The following is a 20,281-nucleotide window of genomic DNA, read 5'->3' on the forward strand; positions in this document are numbered from 1 at the left end:
TGAGAGTGAGTCACCCCACAGAGCCTGGGAAGGTACCACTGATGCAATAAGGGGAGGCAAGGCTAGCTGGGTGGGGAGGGGGTACAACATGAAGTATATGTGCACATACAACAGTAAGTCGGGAAAGGAGGAAAGAGGGCTTGCTGCTTGCATGAACAGTTGCCAACTTTCATTAATTACTCAGTCATTCTAATGTGAAACCAAATACCCAAATGCTCTAGTGCCCATTCTGGATTAATGGCCTGCAAAATTAGATGAGGAGGAGACCAAAGGGAGAATTGAGGTTTTCAGAAGTATTCCACCCTTCTTTCAAACCAAGAGGGTTTTGTTGTTGTTGTTGTTTGTCCCTCCCTACTCCCCTCAAATGCCTGAGGTGGTGTTCAGTGATTTGAAAACTTAAAACAAAGTGAACAGAGGTTGGCTTCCTTAGTGAACAGAGGTTGGATTCTAATGGTGATAAACATCAGAGGGAAAACCTTTTGTTGTGTCCTGATCAATTATTCAATCATTCAACCTGGTCTAACCCAAGTACCTGTGATGCAGTGAAGTGGGTATAGTGGGATGGATTCCTAGTGTTCTGGTGGCCATGTTGATGTGGTATAGCCGAGATTTTTAGATTAGCCAAATGAATTCCTGAAAGCTATGCCTTGGTGTTTGGAATATTGTAAACACAATAAGAGCCGATCTTTTAACTTCAGTAATGTCAGAGGCAATACCTGTGGGACCGTTTTTTGGTTGGTTTACTAAGCTGAACTTATGATCTGTGAAATAGAAAACAAAGTCAGGTTTGGGTGCACTTCCTTAGTTTATTATGTGATAGTTTCAGGAAAAAAAAAATTTACTTCCCTGCTTTCACCACATAGAATCTGTTTAGGTTAGTAGAATGAAACACTGATTTACAGAATTTAGAGATTGTATTCGCTTTTCCTTGATATTTTCCCTTCTCATCCTTGTATTTGTTCTCAGGTGTTGTCAACACATGTGCCTCTTTTGATGGATTTTCCTGGGAAATGTGGCCGTAGAGAATAGTGTCAAATAGCTTTCAAGAGCATGGTCTTAGTTTGGAATTGGACATTTAAAGCTGGGATGCAGGGTGACTCCTTGCATTCTGGGTGTCATATAAAGTGGGTGAAACTGGAGGAGAATCCCTGAAATGACTCGCGGTCTGTTTTTGAGTTATCTTCTTCAGAGTTATTACTAAGGAAAATACCTCCTTCATCATACACATCACATTTCTGTATGGGCAAAACTTGGGCAGAAATTTGAAACATGCTACGGGGGCCATTTTATGTTTAATTGGTTGCGGTAGGTTCACCATGGCGGGCTTAACCCTTGACGTTTACATTCTTGGAATTCTAGGACTCTTTCTGTGATTCTTGTAGGCACCGTCTATACATGCAAACCATTTTGAGTAAAAAGGACACCGTGGAATAGGCATTGGTTGAAGTCAAACAAACAGCAATGTGATTATTTAAACTGCTTTCCTTACCTTGCACAGACCAGACTGTGGGTGCAGAGGAGGCCTATAGCTGGTCCTCCTAAAAAGCGTATCATGTGTGACTGACTTCTTGGAGTTTGATAGGGTGTAGGTAAAGGACAGGCTGGGAGGACTCATACCCCAGAATCCCTTTTAAATCCAGTAAGTTTGCCCTTAATGAATACCTTTCATAAAACCCAAGGATGCTGAATCCCGGGGGAGGAATTCAGAGCTGGGCTTTGAGCTGAAAGATGAGTCATTCCTTATTGGTGTTCAGTTTAGGAACTTGAGCCCTGGCCCTTGATGAGTGTGTGTGTTTCTTTCAAGAGGTTCTGATACTTACCTATAGAGGCTGCACTTGAACTACTTCAACGTAAGGCAAAGTCCCCCCTTTTTTTTCTCTTTCTTTCTTTCTTTCTTTCTTTCTTTCTTTCTTTCTTTCTTTCTTTCTTTCTTTCTCTCTCTCTCTCTTTCTCTCTCTCTCTCTCTCTCTCTCTCTCTCTCTCTCTCTCCCTCCCTCCCTCCCTCCCTCCCTCCCTCCCTCCCTCCCTCCCTCCCTCCTTCCTTCCTTCCTTCCTTCCTTCCTTCCTTCCTTCCTTCCTTCCTTTAATTTCTACCGTTGAGGACCTTATAGAAAAGATGGCTCCATGTACTTTTCCTTGGAAACTCTAGACAGTGAGCTGTCAGCCTCTTTGTGGGGCCAAGAATTTTATATGCATAGTAGTGGAAAGCCAACTGAGTAAGTCCCAGAACTACCCAGGATAAAGACAAAAGAAGAAAAAAAACCCTCTTGGATGATCTGACTCAGTTTCCTTGGCATCAGAACAAACAAGTCACCATAATCCCTCGCACATTTTTTTCTAAACTTCTCTAAAATCTCGTCTCTGATATTCCGAGGGAGGCAGATGCCAGAGTGAAAATGGAAGTTTGTGGCCATTTTTGACCATACAGGCTGTTATTTATTTATTTTCCTATGTGGGAGGAGTGAAGGGATGGAAGGGGACAGAATTTCTGGGAATCTTGAATGGTAGACATAAGGCTGATCTTTTTTTAAAAAATGGAGTGTGCTGTTTAATAAATAAAAGTGCACATGTCAGTCTGGGAAATATGACGTTTATTTGAGTGGATAAAAGATTTATAAGGCATCAAATCACGGGATGTGTTGGGTGCAGCTTTTTTCTGTTTCTAGATTTAGGTTGGGGAGAGGCAGCTGTCTTCCCTCAGGTAACCCAGGGTTCTGGCTAAGCCTCTCCTTGTGTCAGGCCACAGCTCAGAGCCCTTCATGAGCAGGAGGAGACGGCCAGACTCCCAGGCTGTGGGTCATTTTGTTTTGGTCTTCGAAGTGCCTGCCCTCACTCCCCAGTTGAGGTGGTAAGAAATGGAGACGAATGGCTGTATGGGGAAAGGAGTGAAGGGGTGCACTTGAGCTTTTGGTGTTCAGTTTAGACTGTTTTCTTTCCTTCACTTCCTGGGTCTGAATGGCGGGAACTTTCTATCTGGAAGAGAATTATTTCTGTGCACAATTGTCAGTCCTGCCAGAAAGTTATGGCTGCCTTATAAAAGGGGACTGCCTGTCTCCCTTTGTCCTAGGTTGGGAAGGCCTCCTGGTCAATAAATACATATTAATCATGTAAAAGGATTGACATGCAAATGAAGGGCACCACTGACAAGCCCTGGATGGCAGAGGAGAAACCCTTCTGCAGCTGTGGTCCTGGCCGGAGGAAGCCAGGGCCGCACCAGGCTCTTCGCTGGGTGTTTTCTAGAGGGTTAAACACCCTTTTACAATAATTATGTGAAAGAGTTAATTGAACTGGAGATAGCTTTAGGATCTTTTGCTTGCATCCTTCTTAGCTGTGCCAAATATCCAGATTTTTTTTTTTTTTTTAATTTAAATCTGGCAGTAGGGAGGCCACCCTTTGGATTGGAGTGTCTCTCGGCCCAACTGGAAGTCTCCAAAGGTACTTTGTTTTTCTGATCAAAGAAAAGTTGAACCAAACAGAGAAAAGGGTAAAAGCTTATCTGACTTTTTGAGGAATGCTTGATAGTGCAGGAATAATTATTACTTGCTGTTATGAGTTACTGCTTACAAAATAGCATGTTGTATACTGTTATGGCTTTTTTTTTATTTTACAGGGCAAAGGCACTACAAAATTATCTTGGTATAGACAGGACTAAGATTTGATTCAGATTTTTCTATTTGTGTGACACCTGTGGGTATGTATAGCCCACAACAATGACTTTTAGGGTACATATGACTACTGAGGAATATGATTTGGTGTCAGAATATATATATATATATATATATATATATATATATATATATATATATAGTCTCCTTTGCTGTAAAGACGATACAAAATGCATTGTTAGAAGCACCCAGTGAGTCTTTGGAGGTGAATATATTTGCTTTAACTGTTATGAATCACTAGAATATAAAATATTTTAACTCCTCTGATAGACTAAGTTATTCTATATACTGAAATAGAAGTGAAGAGCCAATGGATGGTCTATCTTTGATCTTCCTTTAGGGGTGTGAAATATTTAAGAGGTGGAGAATTGGAATTTACATAACTTAGACTCAGAGTTGTGCCTGTAGGTACTTCTCAGCTGAGATACATGCATTCAGTCACTTTGGAATTGGACTGCAAAGCTGATTCTGGTGATATTCCTGCTCAGGCCATAGGTGTCAAAATGGGCTTTAGTTTGGTAAAGACTATGGCAGGTCAGGCCCTGGGAACAGCTACCAGGGAAGTGAGTGCATGGGCCTGGCTACTGTTTTGTTTTGTGGTCTGTGTCTAATCTTATCTAACGCTCTGCAACTGAATAACAGATCCAGCCACATTAACCAGAGGAAACAAGTGGGAATATAAATAGTCTTCCTTTCCTGGTATGAAGCCCCAACCGTGATGCCTTGTGAATTAAATGTATCTGAAGATGACTGGGAGACCCCACTCTTTCTGTATTTTGGGGCTATATTAGCGCTGACCAGGATATTGACTTGCCAAAACACTTACAGGTTCCTTTTAAATAGGTTCATGAGGATTTTTTTTGATGGGGGCTTGTTGGCTCTGAAAATCCGTACCCAGTTCAAGATCAAGCACTAAGTCTCCTCAATTCTCATGGTGGACATATTATGCTTAATGCATTTTGCTAATGTTTATCTAGATTCTAGATGAATCACATCTTACCCAGAATTCAAACTGAGCAACCATGTTGTCTATTGAATTATTGTGGGTGTGTTTGTGTGTGTGTGTAAAGGAGAAAGTAGCTACAGCCAGAGATAAATTATTTAACATGATTTTCCTGTATTGTGGAGAGGCAGGCTGAGCCTCATTTTTTGGATTATGATTTGTGTTATGAAATGCTTATCAAATGTTTTCCAAAGATTAGTTTAATTTTAATTAAATAAACCTTTCTCAAGAGGAGGCTCCGAACTATTTCTCGTACCCAGAGGCTAACGTACTTGTTGTTTTTAATTATTTTCTGCTGTTACCCAAACTGCTTTGGGTACTCCTGCCCAATTAAATCAAAGGCGCAGGTTCCTTATACACAATATGTTTAATATTTAATTTTAATTAAATTAATTAAATTGTTTATTTAATTTTATGTGCATTATTGTGCATAGAATAATGCAAAATTCATGATAGTAAGAATTAGGGTGGGGAGAGCTTTTAAACAAGCTAATTACAGAGCTTAAAGGAAACTTCCCCTTCTTTCCAGGGGAAACATCCTAACATAACCTGAACTTTCTCTCGGAGCAGCCATAAGTGTAGCTACTGTAGATTTTGGTTTGTTGGCTCCTTTCATCCTCTCTGGAGCCTTGCAGTTTGCAGCTGCAGCAGCTGCTCTGCAGAGAAAAGGTTATGTGCGGGCATGTACACGCTGTTGTCACGGCTCATGCTCGAGTGACATTTTCTACTTTGCTGAACAAGGAGCCACCAGCACAGTGCTCCCGGGAAGGACCGTTTTCTACCAAAGACACAGGCAAAACTACCAACGATCTCTTCCCACTCAGGAAAGGTCCCTTACAGTGGTTTGGAGCTGCCTAATCCAGGCCAGTTCTTAAAAATGTGGAGGCATGTGGAGGGGCTTACCTTTTGATTGGAAGCAGTTCCTTTAAGGAGGGGTCTATTGACCTGGCTCAGGTTCCATTATGGTTTACATCTTTAGGACATAGTTTTTCAGGAGTGTTTTTGTCTACACAGTGCGAGCCTTAACAGTTTCTCACTAGAGTACTTAGTTCCCAGGAAATCTGTTTTAACAGACATAGAGACCAAAAAAAAAAAAAAAAAAGGCCCCAGAATAGGTAGTTTGCTTTGCCACTTCTTCTGTCTGAGTTGGCTGTAAAATAGTGAGCTCTGGAGTAGAGTAAAAAGTTTGAAGTGTCTAAGTTGAAGGAGCCCACTGAATATTGAGGCATTTTATTATCTCTCGTTTCTTCTTTTCTGATTTACAAATAATGACATTATAAGCATTGCGGCCTGACACTTGGGGCATCTGAGCCACATTTTCCAAACTTGACCTCATGAAGTGGCACAGTTACTACACTTCTTTTTATTTCAGGGTTTCGTACATCTGGGCCACGGTTGACTATTTACACTTATCATCACTCTATGCATTTTTTTGTAGGGGAATAGTTTCGTTCTTGGAACCTTCAGCTTATTGAGACTTGTTAACTGTACTTAGTGCAATATAACCTTTAATTTGATTAGCTCAGCCACTGGGGGAAAAAGAGGAAAAAAAGAAGTAGAAAGAAGGAAGACAGACAGAGAAAGAAAAAAAGGGAGACACTCATGTCCTTAGGTGAGGCTTTCGGTTTTCACTAGCCACCTTCCGTGTAGTGGATCTGCTAAAAACAAACTCTCTTTCTCTTTGTTGTTGTCCCCCCAACCCCCAAGTCTGGTTTTGTTTCAGTCGATTAAATATTATCATAAAAGTAGCTGATGATGCAGTAAATTAAAAATCAGGTTGTGGATTATTTTGCGAAAGCCTTTTTACTTCTATGGCACTTACCCAGTTGGGGCAAATATTAGTTTTAAACCAAAAGCATTTGTCAGGAGGAATTTTTACTTCAAGTAAGAGTTCGGGGAAAACTGAGAAGCACAGTTAGTCGGAATGGAAAAAAAAAGTGAAAAAGAGCAAAAACAAGTCAAAAAGAGACCCTGAATTTGGAGAGAGATTAATGTTGACTCACTCTCTATTTATGTTGCACATCTCTAAGCTTAAAAACATTTTCAGTATAAAACATAAGACTGTGGAGCTGCAAGAAATGTATGTGAGGACAGATGCAATCGAATTTGTGGGGCACTGCTGTGTCACCACGTTTAGCATCAAATTATGAATTAAACAAGAAGAATGAATAACAAATTAGGATTCGCCTAAGCTTAGCTTTGTGCAGTGGGACAATGAAAATTTATTTGAATTCTATTCCTTGATGAGGTTACAGATTTTCTCCCAACAGAAGATACACATTAATACTGTGGAAGTTCATTTATACTTGGAAGTTCATTTTCTGGGCACATCTTAGAAACCTTTTCATGCAAACAGAAAACTCCCGTGCAGATTTAGATTTTAGAAAAAGCCTTACTCTGGGAAACTTTTCCTTTGGAACTTCCAATGTAGGAATAATTTGTTAAAGTATTTTGAAGGATGATATAAGCAATATTAAAGCTGGGTTGTGTGTGTATTTGGGTGTGTGGTTTTCTGTTTTTGCTAATGTGTAAGAAAACAATTGTTAAAGAGTACTGCAACAGGCTAAGAAACGACAGGCTTCTTACAGCTGGGCTGTTTGTAAAAAATCAAAACAAAACCATACTTTCCAAAGATGACTGCATTTTTAAAAGTACAGTCGACTGTTTCACCTCTCCTAACTGGAACCGGGAAATAATGTGTTACAACCCTCGCTAATGCCTTCACCACATGCTGGAATTGGGGTGAAGAAAGGAAAGGTTGCTGGACCGTTAACAAGGGAGCAGACAAGTAGACAAGTTAGATATACTGGGAGTAATTTCTCGTGTTGCTGCATGTGAGAAAACTTTTCAAGCCCTTAATGTAACCCATGTGCATCATCATTCTGAGCTTATTAAATAGACTAAATAGATAGACAGATAAAATAGACATAAAAATATCACCTGGTCCCATACGTAGGGGATTTTGGAAAATTAAACAAAATAACCCTGTATGAGTGATGGTTCCTTGCTATGTAGATGTGTGTTATACCTAAGTGATGTCACTTTGTTGTTTTTTTTTAATCAAATTTTTTTTTTTTACCTTTGAAGAGTTTTAGATTTACAGAAAAGTTGTGAAGATTGTGGCCTTACATGTATTATTACCATTGCCGGTATAATTTACAAGTTGACCTCTTACTGAACACATTCTCAAGAGGCAGAAGGCTTCCTTCTGAGGTTAAATACAATGCAGTTTGTGTAGCTTTATCAGGGCTCCTGTCTCCCTTGAAGAAGAGGCAGGAGTTCACACATAAAATCAGTTTAGAAAATAAAATAACAGTTTAATGTATTTAAACAGCAGGGTTTTTTTTTTTTTTCGTTTGTTTGTTTTTAATAGCTAGGTTTAATCAAAGAACCAGCTTTGCATGGGGTGTTTTCAAATAGGTGCCCTAGTGGTTTCCTCACCTTGTCTTTCCCCTGGCCTGTGTGCTTCTATAGACGCAGTAGGAATTATCTTGTGTACGAATTATGTGTCTTTCTCGGTGTCACCTTTGAGATTCTGACAAAAACTGGGCAAAACCTGAAGGCTGGGTCCTCCCCCGTCCCCTCCAAGTTTAAGGAAGATTTTTATACTTCTAAGAACTGTCTGGTGCCCCTGCCTTTACTCATTCTGTTTTGAGGTCTTGAGGAGTAAGTAGCTAATTTACTATTTTAGGTATTGTCTTAAAATGGGCTAAATTTCAAACGTTGGGGCCTGGGGGTTGAGTGTGCAAGGGGAAACCCCTCTTGGAAATCAATCAGTAAAATCACTTCTCCGAGGTCTTAACATGTTTGAATCGATTCCCTCCTCTGCGGTCCCCTCTCACTCTCTCCCTGCCTCCACCCCAACGTGCTAATCACATTCAGGCCAAAGGCAGGACTGGGCTACCTGGCTGCAGCCCAGAGGACATTTTATTTTATTTACAGATGAGCTGTTAACCCCTGAAATATGGATTCATCTGGAAGCTGTGACACAAGGAAGGCTAGCCTGTTTCGGCAGCTCCAGCCCAGAGCTGCAATAGTACTTACCTTAATTAGCTGTGTCATTCAGAACAGAGCCTACAAGCCAGCAGGCCTGGGAGGAGGGGAGGCCCAGCCCCCTCCCCACCTTTTCACTGAGGGGACTCCTTCAACATGTGTGCAGCCCAAGGCCTGGCCACAGAGTGGATTCCCCTCCAGGCTCTGGTGGGACCTTGCTGCTTTCTTTCACCAAGTGGGGATCGGAAGTAATGACTCACACCTGAGTTTGTGTAACAAATAACAGTTGACCTCTTTGAAGCAATGGCTTTGAACAGATAGGCCCTTATTCCAACAGTACTGCAACTGCTCAAAATCTTTTAAGAGCCTCTCTTTCAGAATTACCTTTATGAGTTCATTTACATATCACGTATTCATACACAGGCCTGTCATAACACATAAAAGGAATCTTATTTTATATCTGAACTTCACTTTTGCTCCAAATAGCATTTCCCAGTCTCATCACTCACCTGGTCCATCAGACTTGGTTCAGAAATGACTTCCAACCCTTTCCCAGACTCAGATCCTCTCTCAAGGAGGACACTTCTGCAGCACTGAGGGGTTTTCAAGAATGTGCCACAGGCTCTGAGGCACTTTTAGAAGAGGAATTCTTAGGGGATTTAAGTATTGCAATGTAATTGGAATAAACATATGAGCTCCCAGCGTGTCTCTTTGGAAGGGGGCAAAATACATTGGATGTGAAAGTTCTGGGTTGATAAAAGTTCCAGTCTTGAAACATTATAGCCAGCAGACCTGCTGTAAGCCCACCACCGCCCCCCCGCAGCCAGCCTGAAGTTTGATCCAGCGGGCATACCGTGTTTCCCCGAAAATAAGACCTAGCCGGGCAATCAGCTCTAATGCATCTTTTGGAGCAAAAATTAATATAAGACCTGGTCTTATTTTACTGTAATATAAGACCGGGTCTTATATAATATAATATAATATAATATAATATAATATAATATAATATAATATAATATAAATACCCAGTCTTTTATTAATTTTTGTTCCAAAAGACGCATTAGAGCTGATTGTCCGGCTAGGTCTTATTTTTGGGGAAACAGGGTATAGATACCGGGGGTGCCAAAAAAATGTATACAAATGGGCACTTTGGTCAACGTTGCTCAAGCAGTAGTTCGCCATAACCAGAAGTGTCTTGACGCTGATGATAACCGCTTTGAGCACCTCTTGTAATTGCAGAAGTCAAATGTGACGTGTATTCATCTTGTGTTATCGGTATATATTGAGTATTACAATTAATACAGTTTTTACTTTCTTAAAATGTGTATACATTTTTTTGGCACCATATATATGGTATTAATTGTAATAAATATGTATAATGTGTATATTATATGCATATATTTTAAAGAGCCCTAGGATGACCTACCCTTTTTCCAGAAACAAGGACCTTGAAGAGGGCTGATTGGGAGAGAGTAGAGTAAACCCTGAGAGGTCTGAGCATGTGACATCAGTAAAGCAAGGGCTCCCAAAGCAATTTTTGGGGAGATAATTTGATATTTGACATTTGAAAGACAGCATTAACACAGTCATCATGACTAAGACCAGAGTTCTCTTGGATTTCCTTGTATCTAAATTTCTTGTTAGAACTGTTTGATTTGGAATTACATTTGTGGGCACTCTCACCTCGCCAGAGCTTGCCCAGGCCCTGCTGGAGGTGGGTTCTCTTTATGAAAATGGAGGGAGAATTCCTTCATGCCCAGTGCACCTGGGGGGAGGAGCCCGGAGTCACAGGGAGCTGAGGGGGGTGGGGCGAGCAGAGTTGGGCAGGGTGCATGGAATGAGCCGGCTGAGGGGAGGCTGCAGGGACTCCCCTCAGAGGAGTAGTGTGGGGCCACTTCTCTGGCCGTTCTGACCATGACCTCTAGGAACACAGGCTGCTCTTTTCAGCATAGGACACTACCCTGGGGTCAGGAGGCTGCTCCTGTCACCAGCTGTGTGGCCTTGGGTAGGACTCTTGTCATCTCTGGGTGTGAGCCTATCACTCGCAAGATGAGGGGATTAGATTAGCTCAGCAGTCCCCTACTCAAGGTCCTTGAGGGGTGTCTGGGGGAAGGAGGTGTCGGTAGTAAATCTCACTGTTTTCAGAGGATTGCTGGAAGTACATCTATGCTCCCTCCGCCTGCTCAGGCAGCCCTGGCCAACCACAACTGACATTTTCTTGCTTTGGATGGAGGCGGAGCAGCCCCTTGTGCTCACAGATGCTGTTTCCTGCTGACAGGAAGACGACTGGCAGTTCCATGGGTCTTTCATTAATAAAAATGGGAAAATAAATTTATAATTATTTAATAAATATTTAAAAGTTAATAACACTTATAATTTCCCTGGCATGTTATTGTTGGCCCTTTAGTAAATGGTGGTCATTATTATTATTAATATTATCGTAGCTTATCTGGTTGGCAAAATCTTTCAACATGTGGACCATAGCAGAACCATGTGATCTTTCATGAGGAGATGGTTGGGAACCCCAGTGGTGCTGGTTTCCCAGGCCTTCCAGCAAATTCTATGGTCTTAGTTTCTTCTGGTGGTGGGCTCCTAGTGCAGGCAGGCAAGGTTGGCGTGGTGGTTCTGGGTAACTCCTGGGCATTGAACTTCAATTCAGGAAGCAGAATCTCCAGTTCCCATTCCACCTAGAGCCCACCCCTCTCCTTCTTAGCTCCTTCTCAGTCCTGAGGGTACCGGCTGCCAGATGGACCAGCAGCCCAGCTCTGGCAGGCAGAGTCCTGGGACTATCTACACCTGAAAAGCCTAGGAGTCCGGCTGCTTGCCTGTTGGCTGACTGTGGGTTGCATGCTCTGAAGGGACTAGGGCTGTGATTAGGAAGAGACATAAGACTTTGAAGGGACAGTTTCCTTCTTCAGTGAGTTTCACCTCTAGTTCATGTAGAGGTGATGCAATTCAGGATACAATTGCACGATCGCTTTCATAGAATTTTATGCCATCCATCATAATAAGAACTATCATTTATTGACTGCTTCCTGTTTGCCTAATGCTTTTCTGGGCTGTTTACATATATATTAACTCATTGACTCCTTATAATAGCCCTTTAGGATGTATCAGTATTTCTATTTGATAATTTTGGACACTGATACTCAGAGAGGTTAAATAGCTTGCCAAAGATTACACAGCTAGAAAGTGGCAGAGCTGGAATTTAAAGCCCATCCTCTTTCCAAATACTAAAGATTTGCTTCTATATGATGAACTGTCCTTCAGGAAGCAAACTTCAGCAAGCTTTGGAAGATTCATAGAGTGAAAGGTAATCCAGAAATACTTCCAGGAAGTGGAAAGTTTTTAGTTGTCTCTTTAAAGAGAAAGGAGACGGGGAACGAGATAGGTGGGTAGACTGTGGTGGACTGAGCTGGGGGTGATGTGTGCAAAGGATAGAGATGTGATTTGTGGACGGGTTCTGGGGTGATGGCAAAGGCTGAGCTCTTAGGGTTAGGCTGGAAGTGACGCCATCATGGTCACTGCTTTGGGAACAAGTGACAGGTATTGGACAACTTTCTCTTTCCCAGGCCTCTAGCTACCAGAAATCTCTCTGCCCACTGGTAGCAGGGGCTGCTCCAGAACTCCTACTCTGTAGATAATGGCCAGATTCCAGGAAAAACTTGCAAAGGATCTGCTTTTCTTCCTCCCTCCCTTTCTCCCTTCCTCCTTCCCTCCCTCCCTCTCTTCCATTCCTCCTTCCTTCCTTCCTTCACTCCTTCCTTCCCTCCCTCCCTCCTTCCTTCCTTCCCTCCTTCCTTCCTTCCCTCTTTCCTTTCCTTCCTTCCCTCCCTCCCTCCCTCCCTCCCTCCCTCCCCCCTCCCTCCCTCCCTCCTCCCTCCCTCCCTCCCCCCTCCCTCCCTCCCTCCCTCCCTCCCTCCCTCCTCCCTCCCTCCTCCCTCCCTCCCTCCCTCCCTCCCTCCCTCCCTCCCTCCTTCCTTCCTTCCCTTCTTCCTTCCTTCCCTCTTTCCTTTCCTTCCTTCCTTCCCTCCCTCCCTCCCTCCCTCCCTCCCTCCCTCCCTCCCTCCCTCCCCCCCCCTCCCTCCCTCCCTCCCTCCCTCCCTTCCTTCCTTTCTCCCATCCTTCCTTCTTTCCTTTTTCTCTCTCTCTCCTAATATTTGCTTTTTTAAACCAGCATTTAAGCAGTGATAAAATTTAATTTAAAAAATCACTTATAGTATATATAGTTCTACTACTCTACCATTAAACCATCGTTTTTTGCTTTTCTACAACCCCTTCCAGCTTCTGTCCATTTGTTCACATCATGTTGACACAGTTGTAAACATCGGTAGTTACAACCTTAGGTCTTTTTATTTTTTCAGACTTTGATGTCAGAACATCTTTCTGTGTGGCCTTTGTGATCACAGAGTCGTAAATGGTTGCCTGCATCCCACTGAGCTGGGGGTGCTCTGATGGACAGAAGCTTCCTACCACGGCTGCATTTCTAGTTGCTTATTTTTGGGGGCTCCATTGTAGCTAATGTTGTCACTGAAGGACACATGAGGTGGGCAGGGCCTGGGGACTCTGGGCGCAGAATGCTGAGGGGTTTGGGCTGCCTGGGTATGGGAGAGGGCAGGCGATCAGCGGACTGACAGTGTGTCTCTGGGGTAGAGGGGGCTGGTGGGAGTCAGTGAAGATGTGGAGGGTTGGGTGGTACCGTTAGAGTTGTTGATTTTTATTTCTTGAAACTACTATGAGGATTAAATGAGATCATGTTTGCAAAGTGTCTGGCATTCAATAAACATTCGTCCCCTTACTGCCCTCTCCTTCCTTCTCTTTTCAGAACATCTTGAGCAATTTGGGGAGGATGATGACGAAGGCAGCCATCTCTATATAAGGAGGCCTTGGCTATGGGCCTGGCTAGATGGTGGTCAACCCATGTAGTCAACAGATGTGTATGGAGCAGCGACTATGTTCCAGAACACGGACTTGAATGAGATATGCAGGACCCCTGCCATCATGGAGCCCACAGCCTAGTCTGGAGATAACCCATAAACAGGTGAACACAAAGATAAGCTTTTTCCATAGTGATAACCGCTATGGGAGGATCACAGATGCTATTGAAATTGGAAAGTCAGTGGTGGCAGCTGAATTTTATATGAAAGTGTCTGGAGGGGCATTTGGTTGGAAAGTGGGGCCAGAAGGTTTAACTCAAATTGTTTTTTTCTTAAGTTGGAAGTTTATTTGGAGGTGTCTTTGGGAGTGAGCTATTTAAGACTTTCTGGGGGGATGAAGCTAATGTGTGCTTTCCCCAAAGCCCATCCTTTAGTGCCAACACTGTGCAGAGGATAATTAATGTTTGAGCCAAGTTCTGCAAGACGAGAAGGAATCAGACACGCAAAGTTCTGGGGGAAGAAGTTTGTAGCCAAGGGCCAGCCTGTGGGACCTGTGAGGGGTAGTGGGGCAGGACATTGGGATGGGTGCAGGGAGGCAGCGGGCAGGGCCTGTGGGCCAGGGCACAGGTTGTTAGGACTGAATTGCCAGTGTGGGGAGCCACTGGAGGGCTTTGAGCAGGGCTGGGGCGCCTTGATCTGATTGAGGGTTTAAGCATTTATACGTTTTAGAATATTTTAGGTGAAGTGGCAAGTGGGAACCGCAGCCCCTGGTGTGGTCCAGCATATCTGGGAATGTTTCATGTGTTGTGTCTTGTTGGAAGAAATAGGAAGTGATCTGATAGAAGTAGACCTCCACGCGAGGCTTGGAGACGTGATTCAGAAGAAGAGATGCCACAGTTGGGATGTTTTCTGACCACGAGGGAAAGGGGAGATGTGGGGAGAGTCTGGGAGATGCTGGGGGCAGGGGACAGTGACTGAGATGTAGGGAAGAGGAAGGCTGGGACTTGGGGCTGGGGGCTGCTGGGCAAAGAACACTTCTCTCTTCATCTTCTCCCTGATGTGGCTGCCCCAGGCAATGACCTAGGTGTTTGTGGACTCCCCAATCCTCAGGGTGCATACCTTCTCCCAAGGCGGTCCTGAGCTTGCTTAGGTTCCAAGGACTAGCCCCTGTTGCTTCTCTCAAGGGTTCTCCCCAGTTCTGTTGCTGCCAACAAGGGTGGATTGTCCAGAAAGGGCGGGGCAAGTCAGGTCAGGGCTACAGGGAACCCTGAGAAATGCAGTGGGAAGTTGTGATGATCCTTCGTGATTCTTTCGTGATTCTCTTAGATGGAGTGCTTATCCATCAACCCGCATGTGTGCATGCACTCGGACATTTCTGGTCACATCCGCTTACAGACCCTCTTATGTGTATTGACATATACCTGGACCCGACCACACCACACCCTGGCAACTCTCAGGTGTCTGCACACATTTGGTGATTGCAAAGGAAACTCCCTGCATCTGTTCAATTCACATCCAAACTCCTGATACACAGGGCTGCACATGCAGAAGAGCCTTGGTCTCCTGGACCCTCCCTCCGGAGACCAGGTCTGGGTACAATGCACTGTCCACCAGTCTCAAAATGCAAATTCCATAATTAAATTCTACTCCAATAGACCGGAGATTTGGAAACTGACTCATTAACCATTAGTGGGTCATGAAATCAATTCAGTGGGTTGTAACCAACTTTCAAAAACAGTACAATAAACGTGAATAGAATAGGATAGGAAATATGAGTCTGTCTGTCTTATGTGGTAAGGATAAGTATAATCCTGTGAACTTTTTTTTTCAAATATATACATGTGGGTATACTGGATTGCAATGTAATTTTTTTTTTTTTACTATGATTTGTCGTAAAAAAAAAATTGCTTGGAAAGCACCACTAAACCTTATTTCTTAGTCTAGCACCATGGCAGGCAATACAAGAAGACCTCACCCTTTCCCTGCCCTCCAGAAGCACCCGCTGGAGGGGAGCCTGGATCTGGGCAGAGCAGAGTGTCAGGGCCAGACCCAGGGCGGGTGGACGGGTGAAGCTGGCAGGTGAGGCTTTGTCTGGTGGCCTGGCTGAGGAAGTCAAGAGATGCTTATAAACTAGAATGATGGGACCAGTGGAGGGGGTTGTGACAGCAGAAGCTCAGCCTCCTTCCAGGTTTGGGGTTTGGGTGACTGAAGCTGAGAACACAGGAAGAAGGATAGACTTGTCTCTTCTGAAGGTTGATAGTGAGATTTGTTACAAACATACTGAGTTTGCGGATGGGCAGTGAGACTTTTAGTTGGGCATGGCCATAGTGGTCCTGGGTAGAGTCTGAGGGGTGGGGAGAGTGTGGGCCAAAGGTGCAGATTTGGGGTCTGTGTGTGGGCAGGAGCAAGCATAGACTCATGGAGGATGTGGGGGGGGGGGTAAAGGAGAAGAGGCCCGGGGGAAAGCAAGGGAGAGCCAGGGGCAGGGAAGCTGTGATGGGGGTGGGGAAGAGTATGTAGCCTCAGGTAGAGAGGGTGTTATGGAAGCCAGGGGACAGGTCCCCTGGTGTGTCACATGTGGCATTGAGTGAAGATCAACTGGGGAGAAGAACTGAAACAACAGAAGAGCTGCTGTGGGTGGAACTTCACACTACTGGCTCAGTGGATCAAAGAGCCTCAGGGACCTCTGAGAACTTTTCCTCAGCATGTCTGAAACCATTAGGATCCAGGAAGGAAGAGATGATGTGACAGCCGGGCGAGACGGGGTCTGTTTGGAGGTGGAGCTGCACTGTCGAACTGGCAGCTGAATCCCCTCCCCACTGGCCTCCTTTCCCCTCGGCTGTTGAGTGACACACCTCCCTACGGCAGCCGAGGGACTTCTGGAGACATGAGTTCTAATTCTGCGCATCAGGAGTTCCCTTCACTCCCCATGGACCTCATTTCCTGACCTGAAAATGAATGGGATATCACTGGAATAATCACTTGAACCTCTACTTTCTCTAAATTCTTTGAAATTCTCCAATCTGTGAAATTTTCCAATCTGTGAAATGGAGTTTGCCCTACTTCCTTCATCGGAGGAACCTTTTTGAGAACCATCAAGAACCACCAAAGCAAGGGTATTAAGATGATATTTGTTAATAATTAGATTCAGAAAGGCCCTCAGGGGCCTGAATTAGCCAGATAATTGCTGAGATTCCCCATTTCCTTTCCAGAAGTACTTTCTCCTTTCCTTCTATCTCCCAACTTCTTCACCAACTGTATTCTAAAAATTGTGCATAGGGGTTGGTAAAAATTGGGGGATAGGAGGAACAGAGAGGCAGAAACTCATGAATCTAGTGAGCAATTGTTGGGTACCGAATGGGTGCAGGTCCTCTGTTAGATGCTGGAGTTACCATGGAGACCAGGCTGCAGGACTGGCTCTGAGGGTTCCCTGCTCCTGCAGAATTTCAAATCCAGATTCCATGGCTCCCATGCTAGACCTACCTACCTGAAAGCTCCAAGGAGGGAGCCACAGTGTATGTCTGTTTACAAACTCCCTAGGGGTTTTTGTTGCACTCTGAAAGGTGGGGACCACTGAATGGTAGGACAGGAAGAAGCAGCTGCTAAGGTGGAGCGGTAAGTGCTAGGAGAAAGTGGGGTCATAAGTGCTGGGACAAGATGGCTGAGGAAACCCAGAGCAGGAGACCTAAGGCCTGGAATGTGTGGACGTGGATGCAGTCAGGAAGACTTCCTGAAGGAGATGCTGTCGACATTGAGTTTTGAAGGATGCAAGAAGAGGGAACAGTGTGTGCAAAGGCATGGAGACTTTAAATGGATGGTCACGTGCTGCCTTAAAAGTGTCTGCACATAAAGTGCACAGTTGAGGTGGGAGGTGCATCTTATAGGCAAATCTACCTGTGACCCTGAGAAAATCCTACTCTCTTTTCTCAAGAACTCTGACTGGTTTCCATCATGAGGCTGGATGGGTTAGCTGGGAAACCAGTTCAGGTTATTAATGGAATAATGCAAACAAGGGAGGCAACCACATGAAATCATGTCAGAATGAGAGTGGGCTTTTCTCAGATTTCACAAAGATCAGGTAAGAACGAATGGGTACATTTATCGAGCCCTCATGATGGGTAAGCCTGGACCTGCACTGTTGCTATCTCAAAGTAGGTATTATTTTCTCCATCTTACTCAGCAACTCAGAGAGATGGAGTGACTTGCCTAAGGTCACACAGCAAGTGAGTGGCAGAGCTAGGACTTGGGTTTAAGCTTTCCCAGGCACACAAAGCTGTGGCTCAGAGTGTGGGAACCAGACTGCCTGGGCTTGAATCACTGATCCATATTTCTGAGGGATCTTGGGCAAGTGCCTTAGGCTCCCTGTGCCTCATTTTGCTCCTCTTTAAAGAGGCCAGGCTACCAGAGCCTTCCTGGCAGGGCTGTGGTGAGGACTGAATGAGCAATGCGTGGTGAAAGGTGGTGAGCATGGTGGCAGTCATGCTTACTCCTGAGCCCCGGCTCCCAGCGCTGTCACACTCAGGCAACAGGGACAAGGGACTCAGATTTGACGGTGCCAAGACGGACAATCCAGCACCAAACGTCTGGAATGGATTTTGAGTCTCAGCCATGAAAGCACTGCTGATGTCCTTGGGATCCCTTGTCCCCCTCCCGGGAGTCAGGGGACTGTCCCTTTAGCCTTCCTGTGCACCAGTTTGCTCCACTTGGCCGAGGTTGGTGCAGGGCCAGCAGCCTCCCAGTCTCATCTGGGATGGTGTTAGTCAGCCCCAGTCAGGAAGATGGCTCTGGGGAGAACGATGATGGCAAAGCAAACTGGCCTGTTGTGGAGAGGGTGCTGGTCTACCTGCCCCAGAGGCAGACAGGAGAATGAGATAAACTCCAGATGTGGCAAATTTTCCACAAGTCCTCGGCTGTAAAGCCCCTTTGACAGGATTTCTAAAGGGCCTGTGTGCAGGGGCGGGCACCATGGCGGGGAGCAGGGGTTGTCAGAGGCTGCCAGGGCATGGCTGGGGGCAGGTGGAGTCCTGCCAGGCGGGACTGCAGCCCGGGAAGTGGGGGATGGGGAGAGTTTCTGTGAAAATGAGCCTGACAGTGGCGGGTGGTGTGTATGTGTGTGTGGTGTGTGTGTGTGTGTGTGTGTGTGTGGTGTGTGCACGCGCGCCCAACATGATGGCAACCCGTTCTTGGAAGGGCCCCTTCTGGAAGCTGTGTGAAACTGTGGGGGGATGAAAGCCAGGAGACAAAGGGCTGGAAGGAACAATGCCAGCACAGATGGGCAAGGTTCCGAGACCAGGATTGGGGTGCTGCCTTGGAGACCCTGCACCTCTGTGCCTGCTGGAGGTGGGACAGGCTGTGAGCCCAGGGCAGGCCGGGATGGCCAGCTGGCTTACAGGCTCCTTTAACAGAGCTTCCTGCATGCCATGGGAGAAGCAGAAGAAGACAGCCTCCTGGGAGACAGTCAGGGTGGTCATTTGAACTCACTGTGACAATCGAAGGGCTTCTAAATTTGGCCCAAACCATCCCAGCTGTGTGGCCACAGTTATTATTTTTCAATCAGCCAGTTCAAAATAGTAATAGTTTTCTGCCAGATCCTCCTGAGTATCTTTAGTACCTACTGACACATAGGCAGGGCTCAGAGAAAACACATTGATGAAACAGGGGTTGGAGTCGTGGAGCCTCCACTGTGAGCTGAAGAGCATTCCAGATACCATGGAGGACATCAAGCAACAGAGCAGATGAGGGCGTCACCTGCCAGAGAACAGCACACACACAAACAAGCAGCCGCGAGGATGTAACATGATCAGTAACGACAATGGCAGCAGCTAATACTTGTGGACGTTCAGAATGTGCAAGACACTCTTCTAGGTGCTTGCTATACATTAAGTCATTTCACTCCTTGGAGAAGGTGAAGTAGATGGAATTACTAACCCCCTTTTATTAACAAGGAAATGGAGGCACGAGGTGATCACATAATGCTTGTAAGATCCCACAGTGAGTGCAAATCCCGTGGGGAAGGTATGATGAGCCCCATTTGCAGCTGAGGAAAATGAAACTCAGAAAGGCCAAGGGGACCAGAATCACTCAGAAACAGGCAGAAATCTACGCTTTGCTGACCAGACATGGATTATGGATGGGCCTTGGTGTGTAATGTGTAGGCCCTTGACGGCATTCATGCTGTGTGCGAGCTGTTGCCCGAACCTAAGCCTTTTGACCTGAAGCACAGACATGTTCTGCAGGGGGCCCTCAGAACCCCTGGACTCCTCTGAACCCCCTAAGCTAGCATCTTGCAGCATGCTCAGCCTTCCAGGAGCAGGTTTCCATGGCTATTCGGCTTTCTCACTAATGCTCCCAAGCCGAGGATGGAGCTAGACCTCAGGGCTTCGCTCAGCACAGCACAGACCTCAGTCCTGAAGCAACTCGACTTTCTGACACCCTCTCACTGGGCCTGATGAGGGACTCCAAATTCCTCAGTGGCTTTTAAACCTTTGGGTCCAGGGATCTCTTTGTTTAAATGGCGTCTTATTCAAAAGCTCAGTACAGCAACGTTGTGCTGTGCTGACTGCGGATGGAAAGACCCCTGTGGCCTGGTGGCCGGCCTTGCCTGGATGCTGTGCTGGCCATGCCTCAGGGCCCCTTGGGTTCCTGGGAGCACATTTGGACCTCCGGAAACACGATGCTTTTTGACGTCCCATTTAGCCCTAACACCGTGTGATCTGGTGTTTATCAGAGGAGTACTTGCTCTG

At 45.3% G+C, this 20,281-nt stretch overlaps 1 long non-coding RNA gene across 3 annotated transcripts in view; it reads left to right on the forward strand.

Annotated features, from left to right (window-relative positions):
* Positions 1-2,534: 2,534 nt before the first annotated feature.
* Positions 2,535-20,281, forward strand: part of LOC141567238 (uncharacterized) — an 81,093-nt gene continuing 63,346 nt past the window's right edge. For all 3 annotated transcript variants that reach the window (XR_012489734.2, XR_016019663.1, XR_016019664.1), the window contains exons 1-2: positions 2,535-2,848; positions 13,487-13,702. This is a non-coding gene — a long non-coding RNA (uncharacterized LOC141567238). The remainder of the gene's footprint in view (positions 2,849-13,486; positions 13,703-20,281) is intronic.

This window comes from Rhinolophus sinicus, chromosome 17 (assembly GCF_057876585.1).
Source record: "Rhinolophus sinicus isolate RSI-liver-muscle chromosome 17, RSI-T2T, whole genome shotgun sequence".
Taxonomy (NCBI): domain Eukaryota; kingdom Metazoa; phylum Chordata; class Mammalia; order Chiroptera; family Rhinolophidae; genus Rhinolophus; species Rhinolophus sinicus.